This window comes from Palaemon carinicauda, chromosome 38, assembly GCF_036898095.1.
Source record: "Palaemon carinicauda isolate YSFRI2023 chromosome 38, ASM3689809v2, whole genome shotgun sequence".
Taxonomy (NCBI): Eukaryota; Metazoa; Arthropoda; class Malacostraca; order Decapoda; family Palaemonidae; genus Palaemon; species Palaemon carinicauda.
Window position 1 is genome coordinate 39,172,698 of NC_090762.1, and position 25,940 is coordinate 39,198,637.

General features: G+C 35.1%; 1 protein-coding gene across 3 annotated transcripts in view; it reads right to left on the reverse strand.

Moving 5' to 3' along the window:
* The window catches only part of LOC137630146 (uncharacterized), a 248,561-nt gene that overhangs the window by 58,552 nt on the left and 164,069 nt on the right, over positions 1 to 25,940 (reverse strand). The gene's annotated exons all lie outside the window — the stretch shown is intronic.

Sequence of the window (25,940 nt, forward strand, 5' to 3'; positions counted from 1 at the left end):
CATGTAGAAAATCATAAAGATCGGGTAGATTATTCACCTTCAAAGTATAAAAATATAATTCTTAGATTGAGATTGAAAAAGAAATGCTCAAAACCTAAGAGCCTTTTTGATCTCGGTGATGATGACGATTCATTTATGCCATCAAGTGATGATGACGATTTCGTTATACCATTGAGTGATGAAGAGAATCAAGAAGAGGATCATGTAGAAAATCATAAAGATCAGGTAGATTATTCACCTTCAAAGTATAAAAATATGATTCTTAGATTGAGGGTGAAAAAGAAATGCTCAAAACCTAAGAGCCTTTTTGATCTCGGTGATGATGACGATTCATTTATGCCATCAAGTGATGATGACAATTTCGTTATACCATTGAGTGATGAAGAGAATCAAGAAGAGGATCATGTAGAAAATCATAAAGATCAGGTAGATTATTCACCTTCAAAGTATAAAAATATGATTCTTAGATTGAGGGTGAAAAAGAAATGCTCAAAACCTAAGAGCCTTTTTGATCTCGGTGATGATGACGATTCATTTATGCCATCAAGTGATGATGACGATTTCGTTATACCATTGAGTGATGAAGAGAATCAAGAAGAGGATCATGTAGAAAATCATAAAGATCAGGTAGATTATTCACCTTCAAAGTATAAAAATATGATTCTTAGATTGAGGGTGAAAAAGAAATGCTCAAAACCTAAGAGCCTTTTTGATCTCGGTGATGATGACGATTCATTTATGCCATCAAGTGATGATGACGATTTCGTTATACCATTGAGTGATGAAGAGAATCAAGAAGAGGATCATGTAGAAAATCATAAAGATCAGGTAGATTATTCACCTTCAAAGTATAAAAATATGATTCTTAGATTGAGGGTGAAAAAGAAATGCTCAAAACCTAAGAGCCTTTTTGATCTCGGTGATGATGACGATTCATTTATGCCATCAAGTGATGATGACGATTTCGTTATACCATTGAGTGATGAAGAGAATCAAGAAGAGGATCATGTAGAAAATCATAAAGATCAGGTAGATTATTCACCTTCAAAGTATAAAAATATGATTCTTAGATTGAGGGTGAAAAAGAAATGCTCAAAACCTAAGAGCCTTTTTGATCTCGGTGATGATGACGATTCATTTATGCCATCAAGTGATGATGACGATTTCGTTATACCATTGAGTGATGAAGAGAATCAAGAAGAGGATCATGTAGAAAATCATAAAGATCAGGTAGATTATTCACCTTCAAAGTATAAAAATATGATTCTTAGATTGAGGGTGAAAAAGAAATGCTCAAAACCTAAGAGCCTTTTTGATCTCGGTGATGATGACGATTCATTTATGCCATCAAGTGATGATGACGATTTCGTTATACCATTGAGTGATGAAGAGAATCAAGAAGAGGATCATGTAGAAAATCATAAAGATCAGGTAGATTATTCACCTTCAAAGTATAAAAATATGATTCTTAGCTTGAGGGTGAAAAAGAAATGCTCAAAACCTAAGAGCCTTTTTGATCTCGGTGATGATGACGATTCATTTATGCCATCAAGTGATGATGACGATTTCGTTATACCATTGAGTGATAAAGAGTATCAAGAAGAGGATCATGTAGAAAATCATAAAGATCAGGTAGATTATTCACCTTCAAAGTATAAAAATATGATTCTTAGATTGAGGGTGAAAAAGAAATGCTCAAAACCTAAGAGCCTTTTTGATCTCGGTGATGATGACGATTCATTTATGCCATCAAGTGATGATGACGATTTCGTTATACCATTGAGTGATGAAGAGAATCAAGAAGAGGATCATGTAGAAAATCATAAAGATCAGGTAGATTATTCACCTTCAAAGTATAAAAATATGATTCTTAGATTGAGGGTGAAAAAGAAATGCTCAAAACCTAAGAGCCATTTTGATCTCGGTGATGATGACGATTCATTTATGCCATCAAGTGATGATGACGATTTCGTTATACCATTGAGTGATGAAGAGAATCAAGAAGAGGATCATGTAGAAAATCATAAAGATCAGGTAGATTATTTACCTTCAAAGTATAAAAATATGATTCTTAGATTGAGGGTGAAAAAGAAATGCTCAAAACCTAAGAGCCTTTTTGATCTCGGTGATGATGACGATTCATTTATGCCATCAAGTGATGATGACGATTTCGTTATACCATTGAGTGATGAAGAGAATCAAGAAGAGGATCATGTAGAAAATCATAAAGATCAGGTAGATTATTCACCTTCAAAGTATAAAAATATGATTCTTAGCTTGAGGGTGAAAAAGAAATGCTCAAAACCTAAGAGCCTTTTTGATCTCGGTGATGATGACGATTCATTTATGTCATCAAGTGATGATGACGATTTCGTTATACCATTGTGTGATAAAGAGTATCAAGAAGAGGATCATGTAGAAAATCATAAAGATCAGGTAGATTATTCACCTTCAAAGTATAAAAATATGATTCTTAGATTGAGGGTGAAAAAGAAATGCTCAAAACCTAAGAGCCTTTTTGATCTCGGTGATGATGACGATTCATTTATGCCATCAAGTGATGATGACGATTTCGTTATACCATTGAGTGATGAAGAGAATCAAGAAGAGGATCATGTAGAAAATCATAAAGATCAGGTAGATTATTCACCTTCAAAGTATAAAAATATGATTCTTAGATTGAGGGTGAAAAAGAAATGCTCAAAACCTAAGAGCCTTTTTGATCTCGGTGATGATGACGATTCATTTATGCCATCAAGTGATGATGACGATTTCGTTATACCATTGAGTGATGAAGAGAATCAAGAAGAGGATCATGTAGAAAATCATAAAGATCAGGTAGATTATTCACCTTCAAAGTATAAAAATATGATTCTTAGATTGAGGGTGAAAAAGAAATGCTCAAAACCTAAGAGCCTTTTTGATCTCGGTGATGATGACGATTCATTTATGCCATCAAGTGATGATGACGATTTCGTTATACCATTGAGTGATGAAGAGAATCAAGAAGAGGATCATGTAGAAAATCATAAAGATCAGGTAGATTATTCACCTTCAAAGTATAAAAATATGATTCTTAGATTGAGGGTGAAAAAGAAATGCTCAAAACCTAAGAGCCTTTTTGATCTCGGTGATGATGACGATTCATTTATGCCATCAAGTGATGATGACGATTTCGTTATACCATTGAGTGATGAAGAGAATCAAGAAGAGGATCATGTAGAAAATCATAAAGATCAGGTAGATTATTTACCTTCAAAGTATAAAAATATGATTCTTAGATTGAGGGTGAAAAAGAAATGCTCAAAACCTAAGAGCCTTTTTGATCTCGGTGATGATGACGATTCATTTATGCCATCAAGTGATGATGATGATTTCGTTATACCATTGAGTTATGAAGAGAATCAAGAAGAGGATCATGTAGAAAATCATAAAGATCGGGTAGATTATTCACCTTCAAAGTATAAAAATATGATTCTTAGATTGAGGGTGAAAAAGAAATGCTCAAAACCTAAGAGCCTTTTTGATCTCGGTGATGATGACGATTCATTTATGCCATCAAGTGATGATGACGATTTCGTTATACCATTGAGTGATGAAGAGAATCAAGAAGAGGATCATGTAGAAAATCATAAAGATCAGGTAGATTATTCACCTTCAAAGTATAAAAATATGATTCTTAGATTGAGGGTGAAAAAGAAATGCTCAAAACCTAAGAGCCTTTTTGATCTCGGTGATGATGACGATTCATTTATGCCATCAAGTGATGATGACGATTTCGTTATACCATTGAGTGATGAAGAGAATCAAGAAGAGGATCATGTAGAAAATCATAAAGATCAGGTAGATTATTCACCTTCAAAGTATAAAAATATGATTCTTAACTTGAGGGTGAAAAAGAAATGCTCAAAACCTAAGAGCCTTTTTGATCTCGGTGATGATGACGATTCATTTATGCCATCAAGTGATGATGACGATTTCGTTATACCATTGAGTGATGAAGAGAATCAAGAAGAGGATCATGTAGAAAATCATAAAGATCAGGTAGATTATTCACCTTCAAAGTATAAAAATATGATTCTTAGCTTGAGGGTGAAAAAGAAATGCTCAAAACCTAAGAGCCTTTTTGATCTCGGTGATGATGACGATTCATTTATGCCATCAAGTGATGATGACGATTTCGTTATACCATTGAGTGATGAAGAGAATCAAGAAGAGGATCATGTAGAAAATCATAAAGATCAGGTAGATTATTCACCTTCAAAGTATAAAAATATGATTCTTAGATTGAGGGTGAAAAAGAAATGCTCAAAACCTAAGAGCCTTTTTGATCTCGGTGATGATGACGATTCATTTATGCCATCAAGTGATGATGACGATTTCGTTATACCATTGAGTGATGAAGAGAATCAAGAAGAGGATCATGTAGAAAATCATAAAGATCAGGTAGATTATTCACCTTCAAAGTATAAAAATATGATTCTTAGATTGAGGGTGAAAAAGAAATGCTCAAAACCTAAGAGCCTTTTTTATCTCGGTGATGATGACGATTCATTTATGCCATCAAGTGATGATGACGATTTCGTTATACCATTGAGTGATGAAGAGAATCAAGAAGAGGATCATGTAGAAAATCATAAAGATCGGGTAGATTATTCACCTTCAAAGTATATAAATATAATTCTTAGATTGAGATTGAAAAAGAAATGCTCAAAACCTAAGAGCCTTTTTGATCTCGGTGATGATGACGATTCATTTATGCCATCAAGTGATGATGACGATTTCGTTATACCATTGAGTGATGAAGAGAATCAAGAAGAGGATCATGTAGAAAATCATAAAGATCAGGTAGATTATTCACCTTCAAAGTATAAAAATATGATTCTTAGATTGAGGGTGAAAAAGAAATGCTCAAAACCTAAGAGCCTTTTTGATCTCGGTGATGATGACGATTCATTTATGCCATCAAGTGATGATGACAATTTCGTTATACCATTGAGTGATGAAGAGAATCAAGAAGAGGATCATGTAGAAAATCATAAAGATCAGGTAGATTATTCACCTTCAAAGTATAAAAATATGATTCTTAGATTGAGGGTGAAAAAGAAATGCTCAAAACCTAAGAGCCTTTTTGATCTCGGTGATGATGACGATTCATTTATGCCATCAAGTGATGATGACGATTTCGTTATACCATTGAGTGATGAAGAGAATCAAGAAGAGGATCATGTAGAAAATCATAAAGATCAGGTAGATTATTCACCTTCAAAGTATAAAAATATGATTCTTAGATTGAGGGTGAAAAAGAAATGCTCAAAACCTAAGAGCCTTTTTGATCTCGGTGATGATGACGATTCATTTATGCCATCAAGTGATGATGACGATTTCGTTATACCATTGAGTGATGAAGAGTATCAAGAAGAGGATCATGTAGAAAATCATAAAGATCAGGTAGATTATTCACCTTCAAAGTATAAAAATATGATTCTTAGATTGAGGGTGAAAAAGAAATGCTCAAAACCTAAGAGCCTTTTTGATCTCGGTGATGATGACGATTCATTTATGCCATCAAGTGATGATGACGATTTCGTTATACCATTGAGTGATGAAGAGAATCAAGAAGAGGATCATGTAGAAAATCATAAAGATCAGGTAGATTATTCACCTTCAAAGTATAAAAATATGATTCTTATATTGAGGGTGAAAAAAAAAATGCTCAAAACCTAAGAGCCATTTTGATCTCGGTGATGATGACGATTCATTTATGCCATCAAGTGATGATGACGATTTCGTTATACCATTGAGTGATGAAGAGAATCAAGAAGAGGATCATGTAGAAAATCATAAAGATCAGGTAGATTATTCACCTTCAAAGTATAAAAATATGATTCTTAGCTTGAGGGTGAAAAAGAAATGCTCAAAACCTAAGAGCCTTTTTGATCTCGGTGATGATGACGATTCATTTATGCCATCAAGTGATGATGACGATTTCGTTATAACATTGAGTGATGAAGAGTATCAAGAAGAGGATCATGTAGAAAATCATAAAGATCAGGTAGATTATTTACCTTCAAAGTATAAAAATATGATTCTTAGCTTGAGGGTGAAAAAGAAATGCTCAAAACCTAAGAGCCTTTTTGATCTCGGTGATGATGACGATTCATTTATGCCATCAAGTGATGATGACGATTTCGTTATACCATTGAGTGATGAAGAGTATCAAGAAGAGGATCATGTAGAAAATCATAAAGATCAGGTAGATTATTTACCTTCAAAGTATAAAAATATGATTCTTAGCTTGAGGGTGAAAAAGAAATGCTCAAAACCTAAGAGCCTTTTTGATCTCGGTGATGATGACGATTCATTTATGCCATCAAGTGATGATGACGATTTCGTTATACCATTGAGTGATGAAGAGTATCAAGAAGAGGATCATGTAGAAAATCATAAAGATCAGGTAGATTATTCACCTTCAAAGTATAAAAATATGATTCTTAGATTGAGGGTGAAAAAGAAATGCTCAAAACCTAAGAGCCTTTTTGATCTCGGTGATGATGATGATTCATTTATGCCATCAAGTGATGATTGATTGATTTAAAGTTTTCAGGCATCCTGACATCTGAGGTCATTGACGCCGGTAACATTTAATTTATGTATACAAAAATAAAAGATAAAATAAAATAAAAAATAAAAGAGTATTCAATTAAAATCGTAAAAGTTGAATGTGATAAAAGTTAAATATTTTTCAGAAGACCTGCTTCTGAAATAAATCTAAAAATGCCACTTGCATGGTAGGACACATCATTTCCAAGAATCTTGGCAAGGATGAACCTGCCACCCTCACCTCGAGCCTCAAACAAATATCTATTCCGCAAGTTGTTATAATTGGGGCATTCGGTCAGCAAATGCCTTACTGTTAGAGGTACTAAGCAGTCATCACAATACGGTTGGTGTTGGCCCTTCAGCAGAAACTCGTGTGTCAACCGAGTGTGACCAATACGGAGACGACAAAGAGACGTCTCCCATTTTCGGGGCATCATATTATACCTCCAAGGAGATATGTCATTTGTTATCTCTCGCATTTTATTGCCATCTTGACTATCCCATTGCTGTTGCCATTTATTGCAAACCAAGTTCTTGATGACAGGTAAGAAATCATTACAGGCAATGGGATACCTTCTTGGCAGCAACTCGGATGCAGCCTCCTTAGCCAGTGAATCTGCCTTCTCATTCCCAGACACACCTACATGTGCTGGAACCCAACAAAATTGAACTGTTATACCTCTCCGTCCAATAATAAGAAGCCATTCTAAAATCTTTAAAACTAGAGGGTTATTAGAATTAAAAACTTCCATAGCTTGAAGGACACTCCTTGCATCACTAAAAATTGTAAAATTACCCTCCTTCTCCAATTCTATTTTCTCAATAGCGGTTAATATGCCATACAGTTCGGCAGTAAATATGGAAGCGGTCAGAGGAAGTGCACCTCTACAATTAAAACCATTACTATGTACTCCAAATCCAACGCCAGCATCAGATTTGGAGCCATCAGTATAGATAAAAGTTGATCCTCTATGTTCTTTAACATGTTCATTAAAAAGAGACCTGGCTTCTAGGTCTGACATATTCTTCTTATCTCCAATAAAATATTTACAAAAAGATATCTCTGGTAACTTCCATGGAGGCGTTGATGATACCTTGAATGGAAGTACCTTATTTCTAATTATATCCAGACTATTTAATAATCGTTTCACCCGAAAGCCATAGGGTTGAGGAGATTTTGGGTGCAACTCAAAGTATGATGCGTGTCTTACAAGGCTTGCAGTCTGAAAGGCTAGAGAGTTAGGGAGTCTTTGCAATCTAAACCAATACCGAAGAATGGAAGACATTCGGTAAAGGTCTAGAGGTAACTCTCCAGCATCAACAAGGAGACTTGGGATAGGCGAGGTTCTAAAAGCTCCAGTAGATAATCTAATACCTGCATGATGTATCGAGTCTAATATTTTTAACCGGCTTGAGGTGGCTGAAGAATATACCTCACAACCATAACTAATTTTGGAAAAAATCAAGGCCTTGTATAATTTTAAAATAGTACTGCGGTCTGCCCCCCATGATGTATGGGATAATACTTTTAAGATATTCAGAGCTTCAACACATTTAGCTTTTAATGCTTTTAAGTGAGAAACCCATGTAAGCCTACAATCAAATATCAAACCTAAAAATTTAGCTTCTCTTGCACATGGTATCCGTTGTCTTTTAATGTATATATCCGGGTCTGGATGTACTCCCCGGATACGACAAAAATGGACAATGGTAGTTTTACTTGTCGAGAACTTAAATCCATTCATGTCAGCCCACTGGATAATTTTATCAATAGAGAGTTGGATTTTTCTCTCAACCATTGCCATTTTAGTGCCAGCAAATGATATTGAGAGATCATCCACAAATAATGTTGAGAGAACATCCTGGGGAATGGCTGAGGATATCCCATTAATTGCTAGTGCAAAAAGGGTTACACTCAGCACACTACCCTGAGGAACTCCTTCTTCCTGGCACTTACTCTCTGATAGAGTTTCCCCCACTCTCACTTGAAAAACTCTATGTGAAAGAAATGCCTGAATAAATAGTGGCAGCTCTCCTCTCAATCCCAATTCATGAATGGTTTTAAGAATACCATATCTCCATGTGGTATCATATGCCTTTTCAAGGTCAAAAAATACTGTAACATGGTGCTGTTTGGAAGCAAAGGCTTCACAAATAGAAGACTCTAGTCGTATCAACACATCAGTCGTTGAGTGCATTTTTCGGAATCCACATTGAATCGGTGATAAAATACCTTTCTTTTCAAGGTACCACACCAGCCTTGCATTGACCATCTTCTCCATGATTTTACATAAACAAGATGTCAATGCAATTGGACGATAGTTTGCTGCTAAAAACTTGTCTTTACCGGGTTTTAAAAAGGCTAAAATAATGGCTAGTTCCCAAACACTTGGGTAACTATGATCATGCCATATTCTATTAATAATACTTAAAATAAATAGCTTTGTATTAAAATGTACATGTTTAATCATTGCATATGGAATTCCATCGGGTCCAGGGGCTGTATCATTGCAATGAGCAAGTGCGGAATCAAATTCTCTTTCAGTGAAAGGAGAATTATACGACTCTTCCCTTCTTGTTGCAAAATTTAAAATTTTCTTTTCTTCAGTGCTCCTATACTGGTGACCAGGGGCTCCTTCACACTTGCTGGATACATTTGAAAAATGATTAGCCAGGGCATTGCTAACATCATTTGCTTCGGTTACATACTGGCCATTCACCTTCAACACTGGTGGTGGGTTGGGGGTGAATTTGCCAGCTATCTTTTTTACTTTCCTCCACACAGCAGATGGTGGTGTCCTACTGTTAATGGAGGAAACAAAAGACATCCATGACTGGCGCCTTGCTTCTTTCATGGCACGACGGAACTGTGCTCTACATTTCTTGTACATAATTAAATTCTCATCAGTTCTGCGTCTACGCAATCGTGTTAGAGATCTTCTTGTGGCTCTGTGGAGGGCAGTTAGTTCTGAAGACCACCACGGGACGGGTCGTCGTTTGAATAACCCTGTTGTTTTGGGAATTGAATTGACTCCAGCTGTATGGAGAGTTCCATTCAGTAAGTCTATGGCATCATCGATATTTTCAACTTGTCCTGCATCCCCCTCAATTTCGCTTAGTTCACGAAATTTATCCCAGTCCGCCTTGTCAAGATTCCATCGTGGCGATCCCTGTAAAGGTGGACCATTGTTGGTGTTTATAATGATTGGTGCGTGATCACTAGTATGCCAATCATCTAATGTTCTCCAATCAAAGTCGAGAAGGCAATTAGAGCTTACGATTGATAGGTCAATACATGACAAGGTACCTGTCTGGACATGAAAGTGTGTGGGCTCTCCTGTATTAAGGAGTCCCACATCTTCATTTTCCACAATTGATGTTATGATATTTCCCCTCGTGTTTGCTAAAACATCACCCCACAAAGGGTGTCTACCATTCAAATCTCCAAGTAAAAGGAAAGGTTGAGGGAGTTGTTGAATAACCTCCACTAAGTTGTCATACAAAATGATATCATTTGGAGGCAAGTACAGAGAACAAATTGTATATTTTCGCCCTATGTCGATCTGTACAACCACTGCCTGCAGAGGTGTACGAATAGACAGAGAAACTTGGGGAACATCTCGACGAACGTATATGAGACTTCCGCCATGGCTCCCCACTTGGTGATCATATGGTGTCCTATAACTAATGTATTCGCGAGGGCAAGGGGTATTATGATCAAGTTTGCTCTCCTGTAGACAAATAATTATGGGGGAATGCTCATGAATAAGGAGCTTAAGTTCTTCATATTTGGCCCTTAAACCCTGACAATTCCATTGCAAAATGGAGGAAAAAACTATGGTTTATAATTTGGTAGACCCCTTGGATGGAGTCTTCCCATTAGCAGTGTTTGATCTCACACTATTTTTTGGTGGTTTTATTAAAGAGGGTCTTGATAGATTGGGTTTAGAATTTATGATTTTCTTTTTGTCTTTTTGATCTGATTGTTGAGGAGGTTGGTGGACCTCCACTTGAATTTCCGATTTATTTAAATTGACTTCCAGATCAGAAATATCAACTGACAAATCATCATACTTATTTGACGTCGTAATTTTGATATTTCTTATGGAGGGGGGCGAGAGAGATGGAGGTCTCTCTCTTTTCCGATTAGTAGGTTTTGAGCTACCAGGTTTTTGCACCTTCCCCAATACAGGTGCACCTGGTAACTTGGTGTCAGGTGGCATCTCCATCAAATCAGGCAAGGACATGGCCTGGGAGAGGTTAGTACTATTGCTGGTAACGGGGGACGAAGGCTGTACAGAAATGGGCAATGACCCATTTTTAATACGCTGTGGCAAAGCCTCAGAAGGCGATATGATTACCTTGTCATGCAGTACTTTATTATCAGAGGTTGTATTTCTTTTCTTAGGATTACTGGCAGTGCTAGGTGGGGTTGCTGTCTCCTGTGGTAAATTTACCTTTGATTTTAAGGCCTTTGCATAGCTGGTTGATTTATTCAACAATCTTTTTGCATGTCCCACACTTATGTGTTCTAAACTTGATTTGTTTAGGGCAGCTTCCTCCAACTTATACAGTTCGCATCTCCTATCAGTTGATTTATGATTCAAATTGCAATTTGAACACCTGGCCTCAAGTGTACATTCTCCATGATAAGTTTTGGAGCAAATACCACACAATTTTCCATTTTTACAAACTTTGGATGGGTGTCCAAATTTAAAACAATTAAAACATTGCAGGGGCTTTTGTTTGAAAGGCCGAACTTTAATCCTTTCATTTTCAATAAAAATATGGAAAGGTACATCAGCATCCTGGAAAGTGAGTATAATCATTGAAGTTCCAGGAATCTTATGCACTTTCCATACATTTAATGGACACATAGAAAGTATCTCCTCCTCTGTAAATTCGTATAGGTCCTTATTAAAGACCACTCCCCTTCCATAACTAAAATTAAGATGAGGTTTCATTTCCAATGTAATTTCATCACTGCCTGTCTGTAAGTTAGACAGTATTGCAGACTGAGTCGAAGATTTGGCATGGATGAGATAACTGTTCTTCCCAAAACGAGATATATCTCCAGGTGCTATGGTTCCTACTTTTTTTTGGATAAACTTACATATCTTAAAATAATTCCCTATTATCCCTTTAGGTTCAGCTAAGAGCCACATTGGTGGTTTGGGTTTTCTCTGTGAAGGCATGGGTACATTTCTATCTTTTTCAAACCAATCAGCAGGTTTGTACACATCCAATTCCTTTGGGACCTTATCACAAAGAGCTCCCATGATGTTCAATTCGTTAATTTTGATACTACTAATATTACTTATGGCATTAAACGCCTCATCATGACTTTCAAAAGATATCCAAGAGTCCCATTTTTCATCTCCAAGTCTCATCCTTATTTCCTTTATCAATCCATAGCACTCAAATGCTCTATATATATCATCATAATTTGTCTCTAATGGGATTTGGGAAACATGAAGGAATCGTAGTTTCCCTGTGTTACCCAAATTGCTAGATTTTTTAACATCAGTAGAGTGGTCCTTTTTAGTTCGAAGGTCGTCAACAGAGTTTTCCTTAATTACAGTAGCAGAAGTCGTCAACAGTGCCGGGGGGGAGTCAGCAAATCCAGGGGATGGGGAGTCAGTATTTGAAGGGTCCATATTTAAGGATGGGATTTTCAGGTTTTTTGTTGTTTTGTTGGGGTACCTGCTTGAGAATTATAAGAAAGTATCATACGTTGGAAAGGAAATTTGCATTCTCCACTATCGGCACAATGAGAGTATATTTCCCCGATGGTCCACTCCATACCCTACCCGAAGGATAGCATCAAAACAGATATAGAGGCACAGGTGTAAGCTAAACCCGCCTGTTAGGACTGAGACCAAAGTAATATGGAATCATCCTCCCCATATCTGTAATGATGGGCTTCCGGCCAAAAGCCAAGAGTCCCACCTCAAGGATTGGATCCCCCTGGATTCCGATGACCCAACCCTTGAGAGTAGTTCCGCCAAAAAGGTCCAAACCATCTTTGGGATGGCTGAGATCATCCAATACTCTCATATATAGCTTTGAATGCGAATACCTCCCAACCGTGATCCCTTCTCCCATTCATCTAAGCAGGCAGTAATAACGAATGTGGAAATATCCACGCCATTTAAATAAAATAGAAAAAAAAAAATAGATAAATAAATAAATGAACAAATACAATAAATAAATATATATATATATATATGCATACATCTACATATATATATAACTAAGAAAAATAATAATCATAGAGATAGGACAGCAAGATGAAAGAAAGTTGATAAAATTAAGAGAAGGTCGAAGTAATATTAAGCAGAAGAAAAAGATGAAAGAGAGAAATTTAGATTCGAACTGGGGGAGCAATTTCCCGAAGTTCGAGAGCCCTCTTGCCCGTCACCAAGATTCAGCACGGGAATGAAATGCCGTGCTGAAGCTCAATGACTTCATCAAGGCATTCTCTCATTAAGAGGCCATCAAGTGATGATGACGATTTCGTCATACCATTGAGTGATGAAGAGAATCAAGAAGAGGATCATGTAGAAAATCATAAAGATCAGGTAGATTATTCACCTTCAAAGTATAAAAATATGATTCTTAGATTGAGGGTGAAAAAGAAATGCTCAAAACCTAAGAGCCATTTTGATCTCGGTGATGATGACGATTCATTTATGCCATCAAGTGATGATGACGATTTCGTTATACCATTGAGTGATGAAGAGAATCAAGAAGAGGATCATGTAGAAAATCATAAAGATCAGGTAGATTATTCACCTTCAAAGTATAAAAATATGATTCTTAGCTTGAGGGTGAAAAAGAAATGCTCAAAACCTAAGAGCCTTTTTGATCTCGGTGATGATGACGATTCATTTATGCCATCAAGTGATGATGACGATTTCGTTATAACATTGAGTGATGAAGAGTATCAAGAAGAGGATCATGTAGAAAATCATAAAGATCAGGTAGATTATTTACCTTCAAAGTATGAAAATATGATTCTTAGCTTGAGGGTGAAAAAGAAATGCTCAAAACTTAAGAGCCTTTTTGATCTCGGTGATGATGACGATTCATTTATGCCATCAAGTGATGATGACGATTTCGTTATACCATTGAGTGATGAAGAGTATCAAGAAGAGGATCATGTAGAAAATCATAAAGATCAGGTAGATTATTTACCTTCAAAGTATAAAAATATGATTCTTAGCTTGAGGGTGAAAAAGAAATGCTCAAAACCTAAGAGCCTTTTTGATCTCGGTGATGATGACGATTCATTTATGCCATCAAGTGATGATGACGATTTCGTTATACCATTGAGTGATGAAGAGTATCAAGAAGAGGATCATGTAGAAAATCATAAAGATCAGGTAGATTATTCACCTTCAAAGTATAAAAATATGATTCTTAGATTGAGGGTGAAAAAGAAATGCTCAAAACCTAAGAGCCTTTTTGATCTCGGTGATGATGACGATTCATTTATGCCATCAAGTGATGATGACGATTTCGTTATACCATTGAGTGATGAAGAGAATCAAGAAGAGGATCATGTAGAAAATCATAAAGATCAGGTAGATTATTCACCTTCAAAGTATAAAAATATGATTCTTAGATTGAGGGTGAAAAAGAAATGCTCAAAACCTAAGAGCCTTTTTGATCTCGGTGATGATGACGATTCATTTATGCCATCAAGTGATGATGACGATTTCGTTATACCATTGAGTGATGAAGAGAATCAAGAAGAGGATCATGTAGAAAATCATAAAGATCAGGTAGATTATTCACCTTCAAAGTATAAAAATATGATTCTTAGCTTGAGGGTGAAAAAGAAATGCTCAAAACCTAAGAGCCTTTTTGATCTCGGTGATGATGACGATTCATTTATGCCATCAAGTGATGATGACGATTTCGTTATACCATTGAGTGATAAAGAGTATCAAGAAGAGGATCATGTAGAAAATCATAAAGATCAGGTAGATTATTCACCTTCAAAGTATAAAAATATGATTCTTAGATTGAGGGTGAAAAAGAAATGCTCAAAACCTAAGAGCCTTTTTGATCTCGGTGATGATTACGATTCATTTATGCCATCAAGTGATGACGACGATTTCGTTATACCATTGAGTGATGAAGAGAATCAAGAAGAGGATCATGTAGAAAATCATAAAGATCAGGTAGATTATTCACCTTCAAAGTATAAAAATATGATTCTTAGATTGAGGGTGAAAAAGAAATGCTCAAAACCTAAGAGCCATTTTGATCTCGGTGATGATGACGATTCATTTATGCCATCAAGTGATGATGACGATTTCGTTATACCATTGAGTGATGAAGAGAATCAAGAAGAGGATCATGTAGAAAATCATAAAGATCAGGTAGATTATTCACCTTCAAAGTATAAAAATATGATTCTTAGATTGAGGGTGAAAAAGAAATGCTCAAAACCTAAGAGCCTTTTTGATCTCGGTGATGATGACGATTCATTTATGCCATCAAGTGATGATGACGATTTCGTTATACCATTGAGTGATGAAGAGAATCAAGAAGAGGATCATGTAGAAAATCATAAAGATCAGGTAGATTATTCACCTTCAAAGTATAAAAATATGATTCTTAGATTGAGGGTGAAAAAGAAATGCTCAAAACCTAAGAGCCTTTTTGATCTCGGTGATGATGACGATTCATTTATGCCATCAAGTGATGATGACGATTTCGTTATACCATTGAGTGATGAAGAGAATCAAGAAGAGGATCATGTAGAAAATCATAAAGATCAGGTAGATTATTCACCTTCAAAGTATAAAAATATGATTCTTAGATTGAGGGTGAAAAAGAAATGCTCAAAACCTAAGAGCCTTTTTGATCTCGGTGATGATGACGATTCATTTATGCCATCAAGTGATGATGATGATTTCGTTATACCATTGAGTGATGAAGAGAATCAAGAAGAGGATCATGTAGAAAATCTTAAAGATCAGGTAGATTATTCACCTTCAAAGTATAAAAATATGATTCTTAGATTGAGGGTGAAAAAGAAATGCTCAAAACCTAAGAGCCTTTTTTATCTCGGTGATGATGACGATTCATTTATGCCATCAAGTGATGATGACGATTTCGTTATAACATTGAGTGATGAAGAGTATCAAGAAGAGGATCATGTAGAAAATCATAAAGATCAGGTAGATTATTTACCTTCAAAGTATGAAAATATGATTCTTAGCTTGAGGGTGAAAAAGAAATGCTCAAAACTTAAGAGCCTTTTTGATCTCGGTGATGATGACGATTCATTTATGCCATCAAGTGATGATGACGATTTCGTTATACCATTGAGTGATGAAGAGTATCAAGAAGAGGATCATGTAGAAAATCATAAAGATCAGGTAGATTATTTACCTTCAAAGTATAAAAATATGATTCTTAGCTTGAGGGTGAAAAAGAAATGCTCAAAACCTAAGAGCCTTTTTGATCTCGGTGATGATGACGATTCATTTATGCCATCAAGTGATGATGACGATTTCGTTATACCATTGAGTGATGAAGAGTATCAAGAAGAGGATCATGTAGAAAATCATAAAGATCAGGTAGATTATTCACCTTCAAAGTATAAAAATATGATTCTTAGATTGAGGGTGAAAAAGAAATGCTCAAAACCTAAGAGCCTTTTTGATCTCGGTGATGATGACGATTCATTTATGCCATCAAGTGATGATGACGATTTCGTTATACCATTGAGTGATGAAGAGAATCAAGAAGAGGATCATGTAGAAAATCATAAAGATCAGGTAGATTATTCACCTTCAAAGTATAAAAATATGATTCTTAGATTGAGGGTGAAAAAGAAATGCTCAAAACCTAAGAGCCTTTTTGATCTCGGTGATGATGACGATTCATTTATGCCATCAAGTGATGATGACGATTTCGTTATACCATTGAGTGATGAAGAGAATCAAGAAGAGGATCATGTAGAAAATCATAAAGATCAGGTAGATTATTCACCTTCAAAGTATAAAAATATGATTCTTAGCTTGAGGGTGAAAAAGAAATGCTCAAAACCTAAGAGCCTTTTTGATCTCGGTGATGATGACGATTCATTTATGCCATCAAGTGATGATGACGATTTCGTTATACCATTGAGTGATAAAGAGTATCAAGAAGAGGATCATGTAGAAAATCATAAAGATCAGGTAGATTATTCACCTTCAAAGTATAAAAATATGATTCTTAGATTGAGGGTGAAAAAGAAATGCTCAAAACCTAAGAGCCTTTTTGATCTCGGTGATGATGACGATTCATTTATGCCATCAAGTGATGATGACGATTTCGTTATACCATTGAGTGATGAAGAGAATCAAGAAGAGGATCATGTAGAAAATCATAAAGATCAGGTAGATTATTCACCTTCAAAGTATAAAAATATGATTCTTAGATTGAGGGTGAAAAAGAAATGCTCAAAACCTAAGAGCCATTTTGATCTCGGTGATGATGACGATTCATTTATGCCATCAAGTGATGATGACGATTTCGTTATACCATTGAGTGATGAAGAGAATCAAGAAGAGGATCATGTAGAAAATCATAAAGATCAGGTAGATTATTTACCTTCAAAGTATAAAAATATGATTCTTAGATTGAGGGTGAAAAAGAAATGCTCAAAACCTAAGAGCCTTTTTGATCTCGGTGATGATGACGATTCATTTATGCCATCAAGTGATGATGACGATTTCGTTATACCATTGAGTGATGAAGAGAATCAAGAAGAGGATCATGTAGAAAATCATAAAGATCAGGTAGATTATTCACCTTCAAAGTATAAAAATATGATTCTTAGCTTGAGGGTGAAAAAGAAATGCTCAAAACCTAAGAGCCTTTTTGATCTCGGTGATGATGACGATTCATTTATGTCATCAAGTGATGATGACGATTTCGTTATACCATTGAGTGATAAAGAGTATCAAGAAGAGGATCATGTAGAAAATCATAAAGATCAGGTAGATTATTCACCTTCAAAGTATAAAAATATGATTCTTAGATTGAGGGTGAAAAAGAAATGCTCAAAACCTAAGAGCCTTTTTGATCTCGGTGATGATGACGATTCATTTATGCCATCAAGTGATGATGACGATTTCGTTATACCATTGAGTGATGAAGAGAATCAAGAAGAGGATCATGTAGAAAATCATAAAGATCAGGTAGATTATTCACCTTCAAAGTATAAAAATATGATTCTTAGATTGAGGGTGAAAAAGAAATGCTCAAAACCTAAGAGCCTTTTTGATCTCGGTGATGATGACGATTCATTTATGCCATCAAGTGATGATGACGATTTCGTTATACCATTGAGTGATGAAGAGAATCAAGAAGAGGATCATGTAGAAAATCATAAAGATCAGGTAGATTATTCACCTTCAAAGTATAAAAATATGATTCTTAGATTGAGGGTGAAAAAGAAATGCTCAAAACCTAAGAGCCTTTTTGATCTCGGTGATGATGACGATTCATTTATGCCATCAAGTGATGATGACGATTTCGTTATACCATTGAGTGATGAAGAGAATCAAGAAGAGGATCATGTAGAAAATCATAAAGATCAGGTAGATTATTCACCTTCAAAGTATAAAAATATGATTCTTAGATTGAGGGTGAAAAAGAAATGCTCAAAACCTAAGAGCCTTTTTTATCTCGGTGATGATGACGATTCATTTATGCCATCAAGTGATGATGACGATTTCGTTATACCATTGAGTGATGAAGAGAATCAAGAAGAGGATCATGTAGAAAATCATAAAGATCGGGTATATTATTCACCTTCAAAGTATATAAATATAATTCTTAGATTGAGATTGAAAAAGAAATGCTCAAAACCTAAGAGTCTTTTTGATCTCGGTGATGATGACGATTCATTTATGCCATCAAGTGATGATGACGATTTCGTTATACCATTGAGTGATGAAGAGAATCAAGAAGAGGATCATGTAGAAAATCATAAAGATCATGTAGATTATTCACCTTCAAAGTATAAAAATATGATTCTTAGATTGAGGGTGAAAAAGAAATGCTCAAAACCTAAGAGCCTTTTTGATCTCGGTGATGATGACGATTCATTTATGCCATCAAGTGATGATGACAATTTCGTTATACCATTGAGTGATGAAGAGAATCAAGAAGAGGATCATGTAGAAAATCATAAAGATCAGGTAGATTATTCACCTTCAAAGTATAAAAATATGATTCTTAGATTGAGGGTGAAAAAGAAATGCTCAAAACCTAAGAGCCTTTTTGATCTCGGTGATGATGACGATTCATTTATGCCATCAAGTGATGATGACGATTTCGTTATACCATTGAGTGATGAAGAGAATCAAGAAGAGGATCATGTAGAAAATCATAAAGATCAGGTAGATTATTCACCTTCAAAGTATAAAAATATGATTCTTAGATTGAGGGTGAAAAAGAAATGCTCAAAACCTAAAAGCCTTTTTGATCTCGGTGATGATGACGATTCATTTATGCCATCAAGTGATGATGACGATTTCGTTATACCATTGAGTGATGAAGAGTATCAAGAAGAGGATCATGTAGAAAATCATAAAGATCAGGTAGATTATTCACCTTCAAAGTATAAAAATATGATTCTTAGATTGAGGGTGAAAAAGAAATGCTCAAAACCTAAGAGCCTTTTTGATCTCGGTGATGATGACGATTCATTTATGCCATCAAGTGATGATGACGATTTCGTTATACCATTGAGTGATGAAGAGAATCAAGAAGAGGATCATGTAGAAAATCATAAAGATCAGGTAGATTATTCACCTTCAAAGTATAAAAATATGATTCTTAGATTGAGGGTGAAAAAGAAATGCTCAAAACCTAAGAGCCATTTTGATCTCGGTGATGATGACGATTCATTTATGCCATCAAGTGATGATGACGATTTCGTTATACCATTGAGTGATGAAGAGAATCAAGAAGAGGATCATGTAGAAAATCATAAAGATCAGGTAGATTATTCACCTTCAAAGTATAAAAATATGATTCTTAGCTTGAGGGTGAAAAAGAAATGCTCAAAACCTAAGAGCCTTTTTGATCTCGGTGATGATGACGATTCATTTATGCCATCAAGTGATGATGACGATTTCGTTATAACATTGAGTGATGAAGAGTATCAAGAAGAGGATCATGTAGAAAATCATAAAGATCAGGTAGATTATTTACCTTCAAAGTATAAAAATATGATTCTTAGCTTGAGGGTGAAAAAGAAATGCTCAAAACCTAAGAGCCTTTTTGATCTCGGTGATGATGACGATTCATTTATGCCATCAAGTGATGATGACGATTTCGTTATACCATTGAGTGATGAAGAGTATCAAGAAGAGGATCATGTAGAAAATCATAAAGATCAGGTAGATTATTTACCTTCAAAGTATAAAAATATGATTCTTAGCTTGAGGGTGAAAAAGAAATGCTCAAAACCTAAGAGCCTTTTTGATCTCGGTGATGATGACGATTCATTTATGCCATCAAGTGATGATGACGATTTCGTTATACCATTGAGTGATGAAGAGTATCAAGAAGAGGATCATGTAGAAAATCATAAAGATCAGGTAGATTATTCACCTTCAAAGTATAAAAATATGATTCTTAGATTGAGGGTGAAAAAGAAATGCTCAAAACCTAAGAGCCTTTTTGATCTCGGTGATGATGATGATTCATTTATGCCATCAAGTGATGATGACGATTTCGTCATACCATTGAGTGATGAAGAGAATCAAGAAGAGGATCATGTAGAAAATCATAAAGATCAGGTAGATTATTCACCTTCAAAGTATAAAAATATGATTCTTAGATTGAGGGTGAAAAAGAAATGCTCAAAACCTAAGAGCCATTTTGATCTCGGTGATGATGACGATTCATTTATGCCATCAAGTGATGATGACGATTTCGTTATACCATTGAGTGATGAAGAGAATCAAGAAGAGGATCATGTAGAAAATCATAAAGATCAGGTAGATTATTCACCTTCAAAGAATAAAAATATGATTCTTAGCTTGAGGGTGAAAAAGAAATGCTCAAAACCTAAGAGCCTTTTTGATCTCGGTGATGATGACGATTCATTTATGCCATCAAGTGATGATGACGATTTCGTTATAACATTGAGTGATGAAGAGTATCAAGAAGAGGATCATGTAGAAAATCATAAAGATCAGGTAGATTATTTACCTTCAAAGTATGAAAATATGATTCTTAGCTTGAGGGTGAAAAAGAAATGCTCAAAACTTAAGAGCCTTTTTGATCTCGGTGATGATGACGATTCATTTATGCCATCAAGTGATGATGACGATTTCGTTATACCATTGAGTGATGAAGAGTATCAAGAAGAGGATCATGTAGAAAATCATAAAGATCAGGTAGATTATTTACCTTCAAAGTATAAAAATATGATTCTTAGCTTGAGGGTGAAAAAGAAATGCTCAAAACCTAAGAGCCTTTTTGATCTCGGTGATGATGACGATTCATTTATGCCATCAAGTGATGATGACGATTTCGTTATACCATTGAGTGATGAAGAGTATCAAGAAGAGGATCATGTAGAAAATCATAAAGATCAGGTAGATTATTCACCTTCAAAGTATAAAAATATGATTCTTAGATTGAGGGTGAAAAAGAAATGCTCAAAACCTAAGAGCCTTTTTGATCTCGGTGATGATGACGATTCATTTATGCCATCAAGTGATGATGACGATTTCGTTATACCATTAAGTGATGAAGAGAATCAAGAAGAGGATCATGTAGAAAATCATAAAGATCAGGTAGATTATTCACCTTCAAAGTATAAAAATATGATTCTTAGATTGAGGGTGAAAAAGAAATGCTCAAAACCTAAGAGCCTTTTTGATCTCGGTGATGATGACGATTCATTTATGCCATCAAGTGATGATGACGATTTCGTTATACCATTGAGTGATGAAGAGAATCAAGAAGAGGATCATGTAGAAAATCATAAAGATCAGGTAGATTATTCACCTTCAAAGTATAAAAATATGATTCTTAGCTTGAGGGTGAAAAAGAAATGCTCAAAACCTAAGAGCCTTTTTGATCTCGGTGATGATGACGATTCATTTATGCCATCAAGTGATGATGACGATTTCGTTATACCATTGAGTGATAAAGAGTATCAAGAAGAGGATCATGTAGAAAATCATAAAGATCAGGTAGATTATTCACCTTCAAAGTATAAAAATATGATTCTTAGATTGAGGGTGAAAAAGAAATGCTCAAAACCTAAGAGCCTTTTTGATCTCGGTGATGATGACGATTCATTTATGCCATCAAGTGATGACGACGATTTCGTTATACCATTGAGTGATGAAGAGATTCAAGAAGAGGATCATGTAGAAAATCATAAAGATCAGGTAGATTATTCACCTTCAAAGTATAAAAATATGATTCTTAGATTGTGGGTGAAAAAGAAATGCTCAAAACCTAAGAGCCATTTTGATCTCGGTGATGATGACGATTCATTTATGCCATCAAGTGATGATGACGATTTCGTTATACCATTGAGTGATGAAGAGAATCAAGAAGAGGATCATGTAGAAAATCATAAAGATCAGGTAGATTATTCACCTTCAAAGTATAAAAATATGATTCTTAGATTGAGGGTGAAAAAGAAATGCTCAAAACCTAAGAGCCTTTTTGATCTCGGTGATGATGACGATTCATTTATGCCATCAAGTGATGATGACGATTTCGTTATACCATTGAGTGATGAAGAGAATCAAGAAGAGGATCATGTAGAAAATCATAAAGATCAGGTAGATTATTCACCTTCAAAGCATAAAAATATGATTCTTAGATTGAGGGTGAAAAAGAAATGCTCAAAACCTAAGAGCCTTTTTGATCTCGGTGATGATGACGATTCATTTATGCCATCAAGTGATGATGACGATTTCGTTATACCATTGAGTGATGAAGAGAATCAAGAAGAGGATCATGTAGAAAATCATAAAGATCAGGTAGATTATTCACCTTCAAAGTATAAAAATATGATTCTTAGATTGAGGGTGAAAAAGAAATGCTCAAAACATAAGAGCCTTTTTGATCTCGGTGATGATGACGATTCATTTATGCCATCAAGTGATGATGATGATTTCGTTATACCATTGAGTGATGAAGAGAATCAAGAAGAGGATCATGTAGAAAATCTTAAAGATCAGGTAGATTATTCACCTTCAAAGTATAAAAATATGATTCTTAGATTGAGGGTGAAAAAGAAATGCTCAAAACCTAAGAGCCTTTTTTATCTCGGTGATGATGACGATTCATTCATGCCATCAAGTGATGATGACGATTTCGTTATAACATTGAGTGATGAAGAGTATCAAGAAGAGGATCATGTAGAAAATCATAAAGATCAGGTAGATTATTTACCTTCAAAGTATGAAAATATGATTCTTAGCTTGAGGGTGAAAAAGAAATGCTCAAAACTTAAGAGCCTTTTTGATCTCGGTGATGATGACGATTCATTTATGCCATCAAGTGATGATGACGATTTCGTTATACCATTGAGTGATGAAGAGTATCAAGAAGAGGATCATGTAGAAAATCATAAAGATCAGGTAGATTATTTACCTTCAAAGTATAAAAATATGATTCTTAGCTTGAGGGTGAAAAAGAAATGCTCAAAACCTAAGAGCCTTTTTGATCTCGGTGATGATGACGATTCATTTATGCCATCAAGTGATGATGACGATTTCGTTATACCATTGAGTGATGAAGAGTATCAAGAAGAGGATCATGTAGAAAATCATAAAGATCAGGTAGATTATTCACCTTCAAAGTATAAAAATATGATTCTTAGATTGAGGGTGAAAAAGAAATGCTCAAAACCTAAGAGCCTTTTTGATCTCGGTGATGATGACGATTCATTTATGCCATCAAGTGATGATGACGATTTCGTTATACCATTGAGTGATGAAGAGAATCAAGAAGAGGATCATGTAGAAAATCATAAAGATCAGGTAGATTATTCACCTTCAAAGTATAAAAATATGATTCTTAGATTGAGGGTGAAAAAGAAATGCTCAAAACCTAAGAGCCTTTTTGATCTCGGTGATGATGACGATTCATTTATGCCATCAAGTGATGATGACGATTTCGTTATACCATTGAGTGATGAAGAGAATCAAGAAGAGGATCATGTAGAAAATCATAAAGATCAGGTAGATTATTCACCTTCAAAGTATAAAAATATGATTCTTAGCTTGAGGGTGAAAAAGAAATGCTCAAAACCTAAGAGCCTTTTTGATCTCGGTGATGATGACGATTCATTTATGCCATCAAGTGATGATGACGATTTCGTTATACCATTGAGTGATGAAGAGAATCAAGAAGAGGATCATGTAGAAAATCATAAAGATCAGGTAGATTATTCACCTTCAAAGTATAAAAATATGATTCTTAGATTGAGGGTGAAAAAGAAATGCTCAAAACCTAAGAGCCTTTTTGATCTCGGTGATGATGACGATTCATTTATGCCATCAAGTGATGATGACGATTTCGTTATACCATTGAGTGATGAAGAGAATCAAGAAGAGGATCATGTAGAAAATCATAAAGATCAGGTAGATTATTCACCTTCAAAGTATAAAAATATGATTCTTAGATTGAGGGTGAAAAAGAAATGCTCAAAACCTAAGAGCCATTTTTGATCTCGGTGATGATGACGATTCATTTATGCCATCAAGTGATGATGACGATTTCGTTATACCATTGAGTGATGAAGAGAATCAAGAAGAGGATCATGTAGAAAATCATAAAGATCAGGTAGATTATTCACCTTCAAAGTATAAAAATATGATTCTTAGATTGAGGGTGAAAAAGAAATGCTCAAAACCTAAGAGCCTTTTTGATCTCGGTGATGATGACGATTCATTTATGCCATCAAGTGATGATGACGATTTCGTTATACCATTGAGTGATGAAGAGAATCAAGAAGAGGATCATGTAGAAAATCATAAAGATCAGGTAGATTATTCACCTTCAAAGTATAAAAATATGATTCTTAGATTGAGGGTGAAAAAGAAATGCTCAAAACCTAAGAGCCTTTTTGATCTCGGTGATGATGACGATTCATTTATGCCATCAAGTGATGATGACGATTTCGTTATACCATTGAGTGAAGAGAATCAAGAAGAGGATCATGTAGAAAATCATAAAGATCAGGTAGATTATTCACCTTCAAAGTATAAAAATATGATTCTTAGATTGAGGGTGAAAAAGAAATGCTCAAAACATAAGAGCCTTTTTGATCTCGGTGATGATGACGATTCATTTATGCCATCAAGTGATGATGACGATTTCGTTATAACATTGAGTGATGAAGAGTATCAAGAAGAGGATCATGTAGAAAATCATAAAGATCAGGTAGATTATTCACCTTCAAAGTATAAAAATATGATTCTTAGCTTGAGGGTGAAAAAGAAATGCTCAAAACCTAAGAGCCTTTTTGATCTCGGTGATGATGACGATTCATTTATGCCATCAAGTGATGATGACGATTTCGTTATACCATTGAGTGATGAAGAGTATCAAGAAGAGGATCATGTAGAAAATCATAAAGATCAGGTAGATTATTCACCTTCAAAGTATAAAAATATGATTCTTAGCTTGAGGGTGAAAAAGAAATGCTCAAAACCTAAGAGCCTTTTTGATCTCGGTGATGATGACGATTCATTTATGCCATCAAGTGATGATGACGATTTCGTTATACCATTGAGTGATGAAGAGTATCAAGAAGAGGATCATGTAGAAAATCATAAAGATCAGGTAGATTATTCACCTTCAAAGTATAAAAATATGATTCTTAGATTGAGGGTGAAAAAGAAATGCTCAAAACCTAAGAGCCTTTTTGATCTCGGTGATGATGACGATTCATTTATGCCATCAAGTGATGATGACGATTTCGTTATACCATTGAGTGATGAAGAGAATCAAGAAGAGGATCATGTAGAAAATCATAAAGATCAGGTAGATTATTCACCTTCAAAGTATAAAAATATGATTCTTAGATTGAGGGTGAAAAAGAAATGCTCAAAACCTAAGAGCCTTTTTGATCTCGGTGATGATGACGATTCATTTATGCCATCAAGTGATGATGACGATTTCGTTATACCATTGAGTGATGAAGAGAATCAAGAAGAGGATCATGTAGAAAATCATAAAGATCAGGTAGATTATTCACCTTCAAAGTATAAAAATATGATTCTTAGCTTGAGGGTGAAAAAGATATGCTCAAAACCTAAGAGCCTTTTTGATCTCGGTGA